We start from the raw sequence: 14,959 nt of genomic DNA on the forward strand, positions 1-14,959 counted from the left end.
TAACAAGGCATCAGATGTTAGTTGGTCGATATAAGCCAATAATAGTGAGAAACATATGAAGGTAGGGGAAGACATTCAACCCCATACATTCAAGGTCATTGGCACGTTTTCATTCGATAAGATTGGATTTAATGTTATCTTCCATGTACATAAGCCATCCACCCCTCTTCCTTTTACCTGCCCCTCCTGAATGTGGAGTCTCCAGGAACATTAAAGGCTAAAATAATATTTTGAACAACAAAATGAGGTTCGCCAAAGAAAAACTTGATAGAAAATGAATTTATAAGAATGCTGCAAGTACAGGAAAGGTTTGCCCAGTGGGAAATGAATATCCAACTAGTCAGTGACAACTGTGTTGAAATTGGACTTTGTGACAGCACCAAAAGACACTATTTCCAGGGCAGAAATTTAAAGGAGCAATCAGCAGTTCCTACATCCATGTTTGGACATATTAATTAATGATATATACCCTTTTATTCTTGAAGAATATAAGTTATATATGCCTCTTGCCACTGTTGTACTCCATCAGAGCCCAAAATATAAACTTGTTTTACTCCAATATTTGCATGCAAAGTAAATGTAAACAAACACTACAGAGCCTGAAAAAATTGCTAAAACTATAATTTTTCTATCATGGGTGGTCAGTCCTTGCATCCATAGCTCTGTCTATGAATTTGAGAGTGGTTACATTTCTACAGATTGTTGTCTCTGCTACCACATGACAAGCAGTAACAATGCACCAATCTTGAACCAACTGGACCCTGAATAGCCTCTACCCCCAAGTCATTAAACCAAATAGCTACCTGGGCTATATGCATTGACTTTATTCCTAGTTACATTACATGTACATACAGTATCTACCTCAATTACCTTGTACCCCTGCACATCAACTCTGTACTGGTATTCCGCGTATATACTCATTGTGTATGTATTAAACTCTAGGCCTATTTATATGCTTTGTAACACTTCCGGATTTTGGTGGGAAATACCGGGTTAAAGTGTAATGTCCTTTAAAACAACATTGGATGTTTTTCAATGTTTGAAGACAATCACATGCCAATACACCTCATCCCTATTTACTTGCCTATCTCAGTCCTGTTATGGTATTCCGTGTATATACTCATTGTGTATGTATTAAACTCTGTACTGGTATTCCGTGTATATACTCATTGTGTATGTATTATTACTTTTGTTATTACATGCTTAGTTTTCTATTTTTTATTTATTTTCTTTCTCTCTGCATTGTAATATCCACAAAACATCCACAAAACATCACCCATTGTCTTATACCCATGTCTATGATCTGGCTGTAATTGTTTTAAGTCTGTCGAAGAGAAAGCTCAGGAAAACATCAGGGACGAACGACAACAATGCAATAATTGTGTATGATATTTTATGTAGAAAAACCCTTCAGAATCTTTCCCACTGTCACGCCTGCTCCTGCTCCTGCTCCCCCCCCTCTGGCACTCGAGGGCGCCAGGCTGCCCATCATTGCGCACACATGTCACCATCGTTACGAGCATCAGCGCTTCATTGGACTCACCTGGACTGCTTCACATTTTGATTGAGTCCCCTTTATCTGTCTATTCCTCATTTTCATCCCAGTGTCTTAATTATTTTCGTTATGTTTCCCTTGTCCAGAAGCTGTTCGTGTTTTGTTTCATGTCCGTTATTCATTAAATGTTCATTCCCTGTACTTGCTTCTCGTCTCCCAGCGTCTCTCCTCACAGAATGCTGACACCAATTTTGGAAGCATCAGGGAGTTTTGTTTTTTGTTTAGGTTGGTGACTTCGGTTCTGTTTGCAGCTGTCGAAGGAACTGGGGGTGCCTCAGCTGGCTCCCCAGGCTTCCACGCCTTAGCTGACTTGAGAGGTTTCCTTCCCTCGGTTGGCTCGAAAGGCTCCCACCCCAAGTTATGCGCCGGTTCGTCAGGCTCCCACGCCTCAGCCCGCTCGTCGGGCTCCCACGCCTCAGCCGGCTCGTCGGGCTCCCACGTGTTTTGTTTCATGTCCGTTATTCATTAAAAGTTCACTCCCTGTACTTGCTTCTTGTCGCCCAGCTTTATCCTCTCACACACACAGTTACTTCTTTCTTTTAACTCTGGGGGTGTGAAGACTTACAACATTTTTCTATAGTTTTTCTTTAACTTTGAAATTGTGGAGTAGGTTGTGTAGATTGGTTTATTCCCTTTTGAGATGACATTTTAAGGAAACAAAATGTGAACATTATGCAATGAGTGTAGAGTTTCACTACCAACTGTATATGTATCTTTTTTGTCAATTTCCAGTTGGGAGTCGATCTGAAGTATGATGCAATTTCTATACCTGGCCTAGAGCGTGTTCTCTGCCAAGATAAGCCAATATTTTGAGTTCCCAGTAAGCCAACTGGGTATGAATGAAATGACAATTACGCCTAGCCTGGAGCATGACATTTTGAAATATAGTTTTGCATATTGATGTGGATAGAATCCATCTCGATCATAACAGTCTTATAGTCTTGTGTTCTTTGATGTGAGGTTGTGGTCATAGAGTGTTTTGTTCTTCAAAGGCCCATTATATGCTAGGAACATGGTAAATAAAGACAGTGGTGAAGTTAATTCCTTTATTTATTTACCATTTTCTTTAATTTAACAGGTTTTGGGTTTACTGGGAACTAATGAATGATATATGTGTATCTTGGAACAGAACATGCTGTTGGCATGACAATACAGTTACACCAGGTTGTCCAGGCCAGAACACGCTCTAGGCCAGGTACTGAATTTGCATCATACATCAGATCCTCCATCTACCGTATATCAGCAAGTTAAACATAATTATTTTCTAAGGCAATTTACAATAATAGTTTTGTGGTCTTTAATGTAATTAATAGAGGCTGTGACCATAGAGTGTTCTGGTCTTCAAAAGCCCAATATATGCTAGTGTCATACCATGTTAAAACATGATTTAGAATTATGGTTTAACTAATAATAATATGTGGATGTATATTTTGTATATGTTGTATGCATTTAATCAGATTTGTTTATTTTCATAAACTCTATGTTTTACTACAGCAGTTGGACCTATGTTGGTTAACGTATTATATACTGAATTGGGTTTAACTTCTTATGGCCAGGTGGGATGGTAGCATCCCACCTGCACCACGAAAGTAAGAAATAGTGATATAATAAATGCCTTACCTTTGATGATCTTCTTCTATTGGCACTTCAATGGGTCCCAGATACATCACAAATTGTCATTTTGTTCAATAATGTCCTTCTTTATATCCATAAAAACTCAGTTTAGATGCCGCGCGTCAGTCAATAATCCACCCAGTTTCCCTCCATCAAAATGCATACAAAATGAATCCCAAACGTTACTAATAATCTTTTCCAAACAAGTCAAACAATGTTTATAATCAAACCTTAAGTACCCTAATACGTAAATAAATGATTAAATTTAAGATGGAGAATCATTGTCTTTTCCGGAGAAAAATACCAAAGAACTCTCTTCCATGCGCTTGGAAACAATACAGCCAAAATGGAAGCCACATAGAAAAACTACAATTTCTGGCTCTTTTTTTAAAAAACCAACAAGAAACTCTTTCTAAAGACTGTTGACATCTGGTGGAAGCCCTAGGAACTGTAATCTGAACGCCGTTACAGAATCACCCACCACACCCGGACCAAGCAGCGTGGTGACAGGCAGCGACAGCAGAAGCAAGGAGGAACGGACATGGGAGGATGAATTGTTCGGAGAAGGACCCTGGGATCAGCCTGGAGAATATCGCCGCCCCAAAGAAGAACTGGAGGCGGAGAGAGCTGAGAGGCGCTGGTATGAGGAGAAGCAAAAGCAGCAGCAGGAGCAACAATATCGGGACTACACTACTTGGGAGGAAATAGACAGTTGGGCGGTCGACCCAGAGACAGTGCCGGAGCCCGCCTGGGATTCGCTGGAGCAGTGCGAAGAGGGTTATATGAGAATGGAGTTGGAGAGACAAGCACGACTGCGCAGAAGAAAGCCCAAGAGTCAGCCCCAAAAATGTATTGGGGGGGGGTCTCAGGGAGAGTGTGGCAGAGTCAGGGTTCAGACCTGAGCCAACTCTCCCTGTTTATCGTGAGGAGCCAAGGAGGAGACCAGAACCAGAGCCGGTGTTAGAGGTGAGCGAAGCAGAGACTGTGGAGGAGAGAGTAAGGAGGGAGTTGCTAGTTTGGTGCTTTAAATACGATATTCGCCGACGGAGTCTACATGGAACAGCCAGATCTGCCAGTCAGCCATTACATTTACATTTACATTTAAGTCATTTAGCAGACGCTCTTATCCAGAGCGACTTACAAATTGGTGCATTCACCTTATGACATCCAGTGGAACAGCCACTTTACAATAGTGCATCTAAATCTTTTAAGGGGGGGGTGAGAAGGATTACTTTATCCTATCCTAGGTATTCCTTAAAGAGGTGGGGTTTCAGGTGTCTCCGGAAGGTGGTGATTGACTCCGCTGTCCTGGCGTTGTGAGGGAGTTTGTTCCACCATTGGGGGGCAAGAGCAGCGAACAGTTTTGACTGGGCTGAGCGGGAACTGTACTTCCTCAATGGTAGGGAAGCGAGCAGGCCAGAGGTGGATGAACGCAGTGCCCTTGTGTAGGGCCTGATCAGAGCCTGGAGGTACTGAGGTGCCGTTCCCCTCACAGCTCCGTAGGCAAGCACCAACGGGATGACGTGAGAGAACTTGGGAAGGTTGAACACCAGACGGGCTGCGGCGTTCTGGATGAGTTGTAGGGGTTTAATGGCACAGGCAGGGAGCCCAGCCAACAGCGAGTTGCAGTAATCCAGACGGGAGATGACAAGTGCCTGGATTAGGACCTGCGCCACTTCCTGTGTGAGGCAGGGTCGTACTCTGCGGATGTTGTAGAGCATGAACCTACAGGAACGGGCCACCGCCTTGATGTTAGTTGAGAACGACAGGGTGTTGTCCAGGATCACGCCAAGGTTCTTAGCGCTCTGGGAGGAGGACACAATGGAGTTGTCAACCGTGATGGCAAGATCATGGAACGGGCAGTCCTTCCCCGGGAGGAAGAGCAGCTCCGTCTTACCGAGGTTCAGCTTGAGGTGGTGATCCGTCATCCACACTGATATGTCTGCCAGACATGCAGAGATGCGATTCGCCACCTGGTCATCAGAAGGGGGAAAGGAGAAGATTAATTGTGTGTCGTCTGCATAGCAATGATAGGAGAGACCATGTGAGGTTATGACAGAGCCAAGTGACTTGGTGTATAGCGAGAATAGGAGAGGGCTTAGAACAGAGCCCTGGGGGACACCAGTGGTGAGAGCGCGTGGTGAGGAGACAGATTCTCGCCACGCCACCTGGTAGGAGCGACCTGTCAGGTAGGACGCAATCCAAGCGTGGGCCGCGCCGGAGATGCCCAACTTGGAGAGGGTGGAGAGGAGGATCTGATGGTTCACAGTATCGAAGGCAGCCGATAGGTCTAGAAGGATGAGAGCAGAGGAGAGAGAGTTAGCTTTAGCAGTGCGGAGCGCCTCCGTGATACAGAGAAGAGCAGTCTCAGTTGAATGACTAGTCTTGAAACCTGACTGATTTGGATCAAGAAGGTCATTCAGAGAGAGATAGCGGGAGAGCTGGCCAAGGACGGCACGTTCAAGAGTTTTGGAGAGAAAAGAAAGAAGGGATACTGGTCTGTAGTTGTTGACATCGGAGGGATCGAGTGTAGGTTTTTTCAGAAGGGGTGCAACTCTCGCTCTCTTGAAGACGGAAGGGACGTAGCCAGCGGTCAGGTATGAGTTGATGAGCGAGGTGAGGTAAGGGAGAAGGTCTCCGGAAATGGTCTGGAGAAGAGAGGAGGGGATAGGTTCTGTAGCTCAGTTGGTAGAGCATGGCGCTTGTAACGCCAGGGTAGTGGGTTCGATTCCCGGGACCACCCATACGTACAATGTATGCACACATGACTGTAAGTCGCTTTGGATAAAAGCGTCTGCTAAATGGCATATTTTATTATATTATAAGCGGGCAGGTTGTTGGGCGGCCGGCCGTCACAAGACGCGAGATTTCATCTGGAGAGAGAGGGGAGAAAGAGGTCAGAGCACAGGGTAGGGCAGTGTGAGCAGAACCAGCGGTGTCGTTTGACTTAGCGAACGAGGATCGGATGTCGTCGACCTTCTTTTCAAAATGGTTGACGAAGTCATCTGCAGAGAGAGGAGGGGGGGGGGGATTCAGGAGGGAGGAGAAGGTGGCAAAGAGCTTCCTAGGGTTAGAGGCAGATGCTTGGAATTTAGAGTGGTAGAAAGTGGCTTTAGCAGCAGAGACAGAGGAGGAAAATGTAGAGAGGAGGGAGTGAAAGGATGCCAGGTCCGCAGGGAGGCGAGTTTTCCTCCATTTCCGCTCGGCTGCCCGGAGCCCTGTTCGCAATGAGTCGTCGAGCCACGGAGCGGGAGGGGAGGACCGAGCCGGCCTGGAGGATAGGGGACATAGAGAGTCAAAGGATGCAGAAAGGGAGGAGAGGAGGGTTGAGGAGGCAGAATCAGGAGATTGGAGGTTGGAGAAGGTTTGAGCAGAGGGAAGAGATGATAGGATGGAAGAGGAGAGAGTAGCGGGGGAGAGAGAGCGAAGGTTGGGACGGCGCGATACCATCCGAGTAGGGGCAGTGTGGGAAGTGTTGGATGAGAGCGAGAGGGAAAAGGATACAAGGTAGTGGTCGGAGACTTGGAGGGGAGTTGCAATGAGGTTAGTGGAAGAACAGCATCTAGTAAAGGTCGAGCGTGTTGCCTGCCTTGTGAGTAGGGGGGGAAGGTGAGAGGGTGAGGTCAAAAGAGGAGAGGAGTGGAAAGAAGGAGGCAGAGAGGAATGAGTCGAAGGTAGACGTGGGGAGGTTAAAGTCGCCCAGAACTGTGAGAGGTGAGCCGTCCTCAGGAAAGGAGCTTATCAAGGCATCAAGCTCATTGATGAACTCTCCGAGGGAACCTGGAGGGCGATAAATGATAAGGATGTTAAGCTTGAAAGGGCTGGTAACTGTGACAGCATGGAATTCAAAGGAGGCGATAGACAGATGGGTAAGGGGAGAAAGAGAGAATGACCACTTGGGAGAGATGAGGATCCCGGTGCCACCACCCCGCTGACCAGAAGCTCTCGGGGTGTGCGAGAACACATGGGCGGATGAAGAGAGAGCAGTAGGAGTAGCAGTGTTATCTGTGGTGATCCATGTTTCCGTCAGTGCCAAGAAGTCGAGGGACTGGAGGGAGGCATAGGCTGAGATGAACTCTGCCTTGTTGGCCGCAGATCGGCAGTTCCAGAGGCTACCGGAGACCTGGAACTCCACGTGGGTCGTGTGCGCTGGGACCACCAGATTAGGGTGGCCGCGGCCACGCGGTGTGGAGCGTTTGTATGGTCTGTGCAGAGAGGAGAGAACAGGGATAGACAGACACATAGTTGACAGGCTACAGAAGAGGCTACGCTAATTCAAGGAGATTGGAATGACAAGTGGACTACACGTCTCGAATGTTCAGAAAGTTAAGCTTACGTAGCAAGAATCTTATTGACTAAAATGATTAAAATGATACAGTACTGCTGAAGTAGGCTAGCTGGCAGTGGCTGCGTTGTTGACTTTGTAGGCCAGCTGGCAGTGGCTGCGTTGTTGACACTACACTAATCAAGTCGTTCCGTTGAGTGTAATAGTTTCTAGAGTGCTGCTATTCGGGGGCTAGCTGGCTAGCTAGCAGTGTTGATTACGTTACGTTGCGTTGAAAGAACGACAATAGCTGACTAGCTAACCTAGAAAATCGCTCTAGACTACACAATTATCAGCAATTATCAGCCATGATCGTCCAGATCTGCCAGTCAGCCATGATCTTCCAGATCTGCCAGTCAGCCAGACTCTTCCAGAACTGCCAGTCGGCCAGACTCTTCCAGATCTGCCAGTCAACCAGACTCTTCCAGATCTGCCAGTCCACCAGACTCTTCCAGATCCGCCAGCCAGCCAGGATCTGCCGGAGCCAACTACATGCCTGAGCTTCCTCTCAGTGCTGAGCTTCCTCTCAGTACTGGGCTTCCTCTCAGTACTGGGCTTCCTCTCAGTACCGGGCTTCCTCTCAGTACTGAGCTTCCCCTCAGTGCCGAACTTCCCCTCAGTCCCTAGCTTCACCTCAGTCCCGAGCTTCCACCTCAGTCCCAAGCTGCCCCTCAGTCCAGTGGGGTCCTTGGTGAGGGTTATTAGGCCTAGGTCGGCGGCGAGGGTCGCCAATCAAAGGACGCGTTACAGGGGGACTAAGACTTGGTTGGAGAGGGGTCCACGTCCCGAGCCGGAGCCGCCGTGGACAGACGCCCACCCGGACCCTCCCCTATGGGTTTAGGTGTGCGGCCGGGAGTCCGCACCTTGGGGGGGGGGGGGGGGGGGTTCTGTCACGCCTTGGTCTTAGTATTTTGTGTTTTCGTTATTTATTTGGTCAGGCCAGGGTATGACATGGGTTTATTTTGTTGTGTTTTCGTATTGCGGTTATAGTAGGCATTGGGATTGCGGCTGAGTAGGGGTGCCTAGCATAGGCTATGGCTGCCTGAGGCGGTTCTCAATCAGAGTCAGGTGATTCTCGTTGTCTCTGATTGGGAACCATATTTAGGTAGCCTATGTTTCACTGTGTGTTTTGTGGGTGATTGTTCCTGTCTCTGTGTTTGTTGTCACAAGATAGGCTGTATAGGTTTTCGCGTTTTGTTTGTTGTTTTGTATATTAAGTTATTTCATGTATCGTATTATTTTCATTAAAGAACATGAGTAACCACCACGTCGCATTTTGGTCCGCTCCTCTTTCAACAGACGCCGTTACAGGTAGGCTGAATTTCTTTGGGGGGGATGGTTTGTCGTCGGGGTTTCGCCTGCCATATCAGTTGTTATACTCACAGACATACTTTTACTAGTTTTAGAAACTTTAGAGTGTTTTCTATCCAAATTATATGCATATCCTAGCTTCTGGGCCTGAGTAACAGGCAGTTTTCTTTGGGCATTCATTTCATCCGTACGTGAAAATACTGCCCCCTACCCAATACTGCCCCCTGCACTCTACATTACTCATTTTTAACAAAATAACATTCATCGTTAAATATTTTCCAGAGAGACTCATCTCAATTTGTTTGCTGCTTGGCTAGATTAACAAATGTATTTACCACTTTCTTTATTCATTTACAAGGTTTTTAGTTTCCTGAGAATGATTGATATTGGCATATCATGTCACAGAACATGCTGTTGCTTGACATTACAGTTACACCAGATTGTCCATGCCAGAATACGCTCAAGGCCAGGTAGGCATCATACATCAGATTCTCCTTCTACAGGATATTGGCAAGTTAAACATAACTATTTCTGCTATTTTCTGCTGAAATACAAGACAACATGGCGGCACACATAACTAGGGATTAATGCCAGAAATCGGGATCCTGAGGTTTCCTAACCAAGCTCCCTCTCGTTTCCTGTGAAAATAGAACATTCCCAAAAAATGGCTGATACACTGTTTCTGCAAAAGTAATTGAGGAAATAGACATTCACAAAATTGATCCATAAGATGTTCCACTAACAACCGAGATAGCACGTGATTGCCATGTTGATAAGCAGTCTCATAGTGTCATGCAGGTAAAAGAGGACCCAAAAGCGACTTAACAGAAACAGAGTTTAATAATGTTCAAAACGGAATAACTGACATCCTCTAGATTTGTAGAGGGGAAAACAACTGGAGAAGCGGCCACAGACTGCAGGTCGCTTCGGGTAGGCGCAGGCCGTAGTCGACTGAGACACCTGCTCACACGCAGCGTCTGATGAAGGCACAAAACACGACAGGACAGGGTGATACACAATCACGGCAAAAAACACGACAGGACAGGGCGAAACGCAATCACAACATGGTGAATACAATACGAGGAACCGACGGAACAGGAACGGATCACAAAGGAATAAATAGGGAGTCTAATCAGGGGAAAGGATCGGGAACAGGTGTGGGAAGACTAAATGATGATTAGGGGAATAGGAACAGCTGGGAGCAGGAACGGAACGACAGAGAGAAGAGAGAGCGAGAGAGTGAGAGAGGGAGGGGGAGAGAGAAGGATAGAACCAAACAAGACCAGCAGAGGGAAACGAATAGCATGGGGAGCACAGGGACAAGACATGACAATAAATGACAAACATGACAGTACCCCCCACTCACCGAGCGCCTCCTGGCGCACTCGAGGAGGAATCCTGGCGGCAACGGAGGAAATCATCGATGAGCGAACGGTCCAGCACGTCCCGAGACGGAACCCAACTCCTCTCCTCAGGACCGTAACCCTCCCAATCCACTAGGTATTGGTGACCCCGCCCCCGAGAACGCATGTCCATAATTTTATGTACCTTGTAAATAGGTGCGCTCTCGACAAGGACGGGAGGGGGGAGGGAAGACGAACGGGGGTGCGAAGAAAGGGCTTAACACAGGAGACATGGAAGACAGGATGGACGCGACGAAGATGTCGCGGGAAGAAGCAGTCGCACAGCGACAGGATTGACGACCTGGGAGACACGGAACGGACCAATGAACCGCGGAGTCAACTTACGAGAAGCTGTCGTAAGAGGAAGGTTGCGAGTGGAAAGCCACACTCTCTGGCCGCAACAATACCTTGGACTCTTAATCCTGCGTTTATTGGCGGCTCTCACCGTCTGTGCCCTGTAACGGCAAAGTGCAGACCTCACCCTCCTCCAGGTGCGCTCACAACGTTGGACAAACGCTGAGCGGAGGGAACGCTGGACTCGGCAAGCTGGGATGAGAACAGAGGAGGCTGGTAACCCAGACTACTCTGAAACGGAGATAACCCGGTAGCAGACGAAGGAAGCGAATTGTGAGCGTATTCTGCCCAGGGAGCTGTTCTGCCCAAGACGCAGGGTTTCTGAAAGAAAGGCTGCGTAGTATGCGACCAATCGTCTGATTGGCCCTCTCTGCTTGACCGTTAGACTGGGGATGAAACCCGGAAGAGAGACTGACGGACGCACCAATCAAACGACAGAACTCCCTCCAAAACTGTGACGTGAATTGCGGACCTCTGTCTGAAACGGCGTCTAACGGGAGGCCATGAATTCTGAATACATTCTCAATAATGATTTGTGCCGTCTCCTTAGCGGAAGGAAGTTTAGCGAGGGGAATGAAATGTGCCGCCTTAGAGAACCTATCGACAACCGTCAGAATCACAGTCTTCCCCGCAGACAAAGGCAGACCGGTAATGAAGTCTAAGGCAATGTGAGACCATGGTCGAGAAGGAATGGGGAGCGGTCTGAGACGACCGGCAGGAGGGGAGTTACCCGACTTAGTCTGCGCGCAGTCCGAACAGGCAGCCACGAAACGGCGCGTGTCACGCTCCTGAGTCGGCCACCAAAAGCGCTGGCGAATAGACGCAAGAGTGCCTCGAACACCGGGATGACCCGCTAACTTGGCAGAGTGAGCCCACTGAAGAACAGCCAGACGAGTGGAAACAGGAACGAAAAGGAGGTTACTAGGACAAGCGCGCGGCGACGCAGTGTGCGTGAGTGCTTGCTTAACCTGTCTTTCAATTCCCCAGACTGTTAACCCGACAACACGCCCATAAGGAAGAATCCCCTCGGGATCAGTAGAAGCCACAGAAGAACTAAACAGACGGGATAAGGCATCAGGCTTGGTGTTCTTGCTACCCGGACGGTAAGAAATCACAAACTCGAAACGAGCGAAAAACAACGCCCAACGAGCTTGACGGGCATTAAGTCGTTTGGCAGAACGGATGTACTCAAGGTTCTTATGGTCTGTCCAAACGACAAAAGGAACGGTCGCCCTCCAACCACTGTCGCCATTCGCCTAGGGCTAAGCGGATGGCGAGCAGTTCACGGTTACCCACATCATAGTTGCGCCAGATGGCGACAGGCGATGAGAAAAATAAGCGCAAGGATGAACCTTATCGTCAGACTGGAAGCGCTGGGATAGAATGGCTCCCACGCCTACCTCTGAAGCGTCAACCTCGACAATGAATTGTCTAGTGACGTCAGGAGTAACGAGGATAGGAGCGGACGTAAAACGTTCTTTTAGAAGATCAAAAGCTCCCTGGGCGGAACCGACCACTTAAAACACGTCTTGACAGAAGTAAGAGCTGTGAGAGGGGCAGCAACTTGACCGAAATTACGAATGAAACGCCGATAGAAATTAGCGAAACCTAAAAAAAGCGCTGCAACTCGACACGTGACCTTGAACGGGCCAATCACTGACAGCTTGGACCTTAGCGGAATCCATCTGAATGCCTTCAGCGGAAATAACGGAACCGAGAAAAGTAACGGAGGAGACATGAAAAGAGCACTTCTCAGCCTTTACGTAGAGACAATTCTCTAAAAGGCGCTGTAGAACACGTCGAACGTGCTGAACATGAATCTCGAGTGACGGAGAAAATCAGGATATCGTCAAGATAGACAAAAACAAAAATGTTCAGCATGTCTCTCAGAACATCATTAACTAATGCCTGAAAAACAGCTGGCGCATTGGCGAGACCGAACGGCAGAACCCGGTACTCAAAATGCCCTAACGGAGTATTAAACGCCGTTTTCCACTCGTCCCCCTCTCTGATGCGCACGAGATGGTAAGCGTTACGAAGGTCCAACTTAGTAAAGCACCTGGCTCCCTGCAGAATCTCGAAGGCTGATGACATAAGGGGAAGCGGATAACGATTCTTAACCGTTATGTCATTCAGCCCTCGATAATCCACGCAGGGGCGCAGAGTACCGTCCTTCTTCTTAACAAAAAGAACCCCGCCCCGGCCGGAGAGGAAGAAGGCACTATGGTACCGGCGCCAAGAGACACAGACAAATAATCCTCGAGAGCCTTACGTTCGGGGAGCCGACAGAGAGTATAGTCTACTCGAGGAGGAGTGGTCCCCGGAAGGAGATCAATACTACAATCATACGACCGGTGAGGAGGAAGGGAGTTGGCTCGGGACCGACTGAAGACCGTGCGCAGATCATGATATTCCTCCGGCACTCCTGTCAAATCGCCAGGTTCCTCCTGAGAAGTAGGGACAGAAGAAATGGGAGGGATGGCAGACATTAAACACTTCACATGACAAGAAACGTTCCAGGATAGGATAGAATTACTAGACCAATTAATAGAAGGATTATGACATACAAGCCAGGGGTGACCCAAAACAACAGGTGTAAACGGTGAACGGAAAATCAAAAAGACATAGTCTCACTGTGGTTACCAGATACTGTGAGAGTTAAAGGTAGTGTCTCAAATTTGATACTGGGAAGATGACTACCATCTAAGGCAAACATGGGCGTAGGCCTGTCTAACGGTCTGAAAGGAATGTTATGTTTCCGAGCCCATGCTTCGTCCATGAAACAACCCTCAGCCCCAGAGTCAATCAAAGCACTGCATGTAGCACCGAACCGGTCCAGCGAGATGGACCGACATAGTAGTACAAGATCTAGATGAAGGGACCTGAGTAGTAGCGCTCACCAGTAGCCCTCCGCTTACTGATGGGCTCTGGCCTCTTACTGGACATGAAATAACAAAATGTCCAGCAACTCCGCAATAGAGGCACAGGCGGTTGGTGATCCTCTGTTCCCTCTCCATATTCGAGATGCGAATCCCTCCCAGCTGCATGGGCTCAGTCTCAAAGCCAGAGGAGGGAGATGGTTGCGATGCGGAGCAGGGAAACACCGTTGATGCGAGCTCTCTTCCACGAGCCCGGTGACGAAGATCTACCCGTCGTTCTATGCGGATGGCGAGAGCAATCAAAGAGTCCACATCTGAAGGAACCTCCCGGGAGAGAATCTCATCCTTAACCGCTGCGTGGAGTCCTCCAGAAAACGAGCGAGCAGCGCCGGCTCGTTCCACTCACTAGAGGCAGCAAGAGTGCGAAACTCAATGGAATAATCCGTTATGGACCGTTCACCTTGGCATAAGGAAGCCAGGGCCCTAGAAGCCTCCTCACCAAAAACTGAACGGTCAAAAACCCGAATCATCTCCTCTTTAAAGTTCTGGAATCTGTTAGAGCAATCAGCCCTTGCCTCCCAGATAGCTGTGCCCCATTCTCGAGCCCGGCCAGTAAGGAGTGAAATGACGTAAGCAACCCGAGCTCTCTCTCTAGAGTATGTGTGGGGTTGGAGAGAGAACACAATCTCACACTGCGTGAGAAAGGAGCGGCACTCAGTGGGCTGCCCGGAGTAGCAAGGTGGGTTATTAACCCTGGGTTCTGGAGGCTCGGCAGGCCAGGGAGTAACAGGTGGCACGAGACGTAGACTCTGGAACTGTCCAGAGAGGTCGGAAACCTGAGCGGCCAGGTTCTCCACGGCATGGCGAGCAGCAGACAATTCCTGCTCGTGTCTGCCGAGCATGGCTCCTTGGAACTCGACGGCAGTGTAACGAGCGTCTGAAGTCGCTGGGTCCATTCCTTGGTCGGTTCCTTCTGTCATGCAGGTAAAAGAGGACCCAAAAGCGACTTAACAGAAACAGAGTTTAATAATGTTCAAAACGGAATAACTGACATCCTCTAGATTTGTAGAGGGAAAACAACTGGAGAAGCGGCCACAGACTGCAGGTCGCTTCCGGGTAGGCGCAGGCCGTAGTCGACTGAGACACCTGCTCACACGCAGCGTCTGATGAAGGCACAAAACACGACAGGACAGGGTGATACACAATCACGGCAAAAACACGACAGGACAGGGCGAAACGCAATCACAACATGGTGAATACAATACGAGGAACCGACGGAACAGGAACGGATCACAAAGGAATAAATAGGAGTCTAATCAGGGAAAGGATCGGGAACAGGTGGGAAGACTAAATGATGATTAGGGAATAGGAACAGCTGGGAGCAGGAACGGAACGACAGAGAGAAGAGAGAGCGAGAGAGTGAGAGAGGGAGGGGGAGAGAGAAGGATAGAACGCAGAGGGAAACGAATAGCATGGGGAGCACAGGGACAAGACATGACAATAAATGACAAACATGACA

This window comes from Oncorhynchus gorbuscha, linkage group LG18, assembly GCF_021184085.1.
Source record: "Oncorhynchus gorbuscha isolate QuinsamMale2020 ecotype Even-year linkage group LG18, OgorEven_v1.0, whole genome shotgun sequence".
Taxonomy (NCBI): Eukaryota; Metazoa; Chordata; class Actinopteri; order Salmoniformes; family Salmonidae; genus Oncorhynchus; species Oncorhynchus gorbuscha.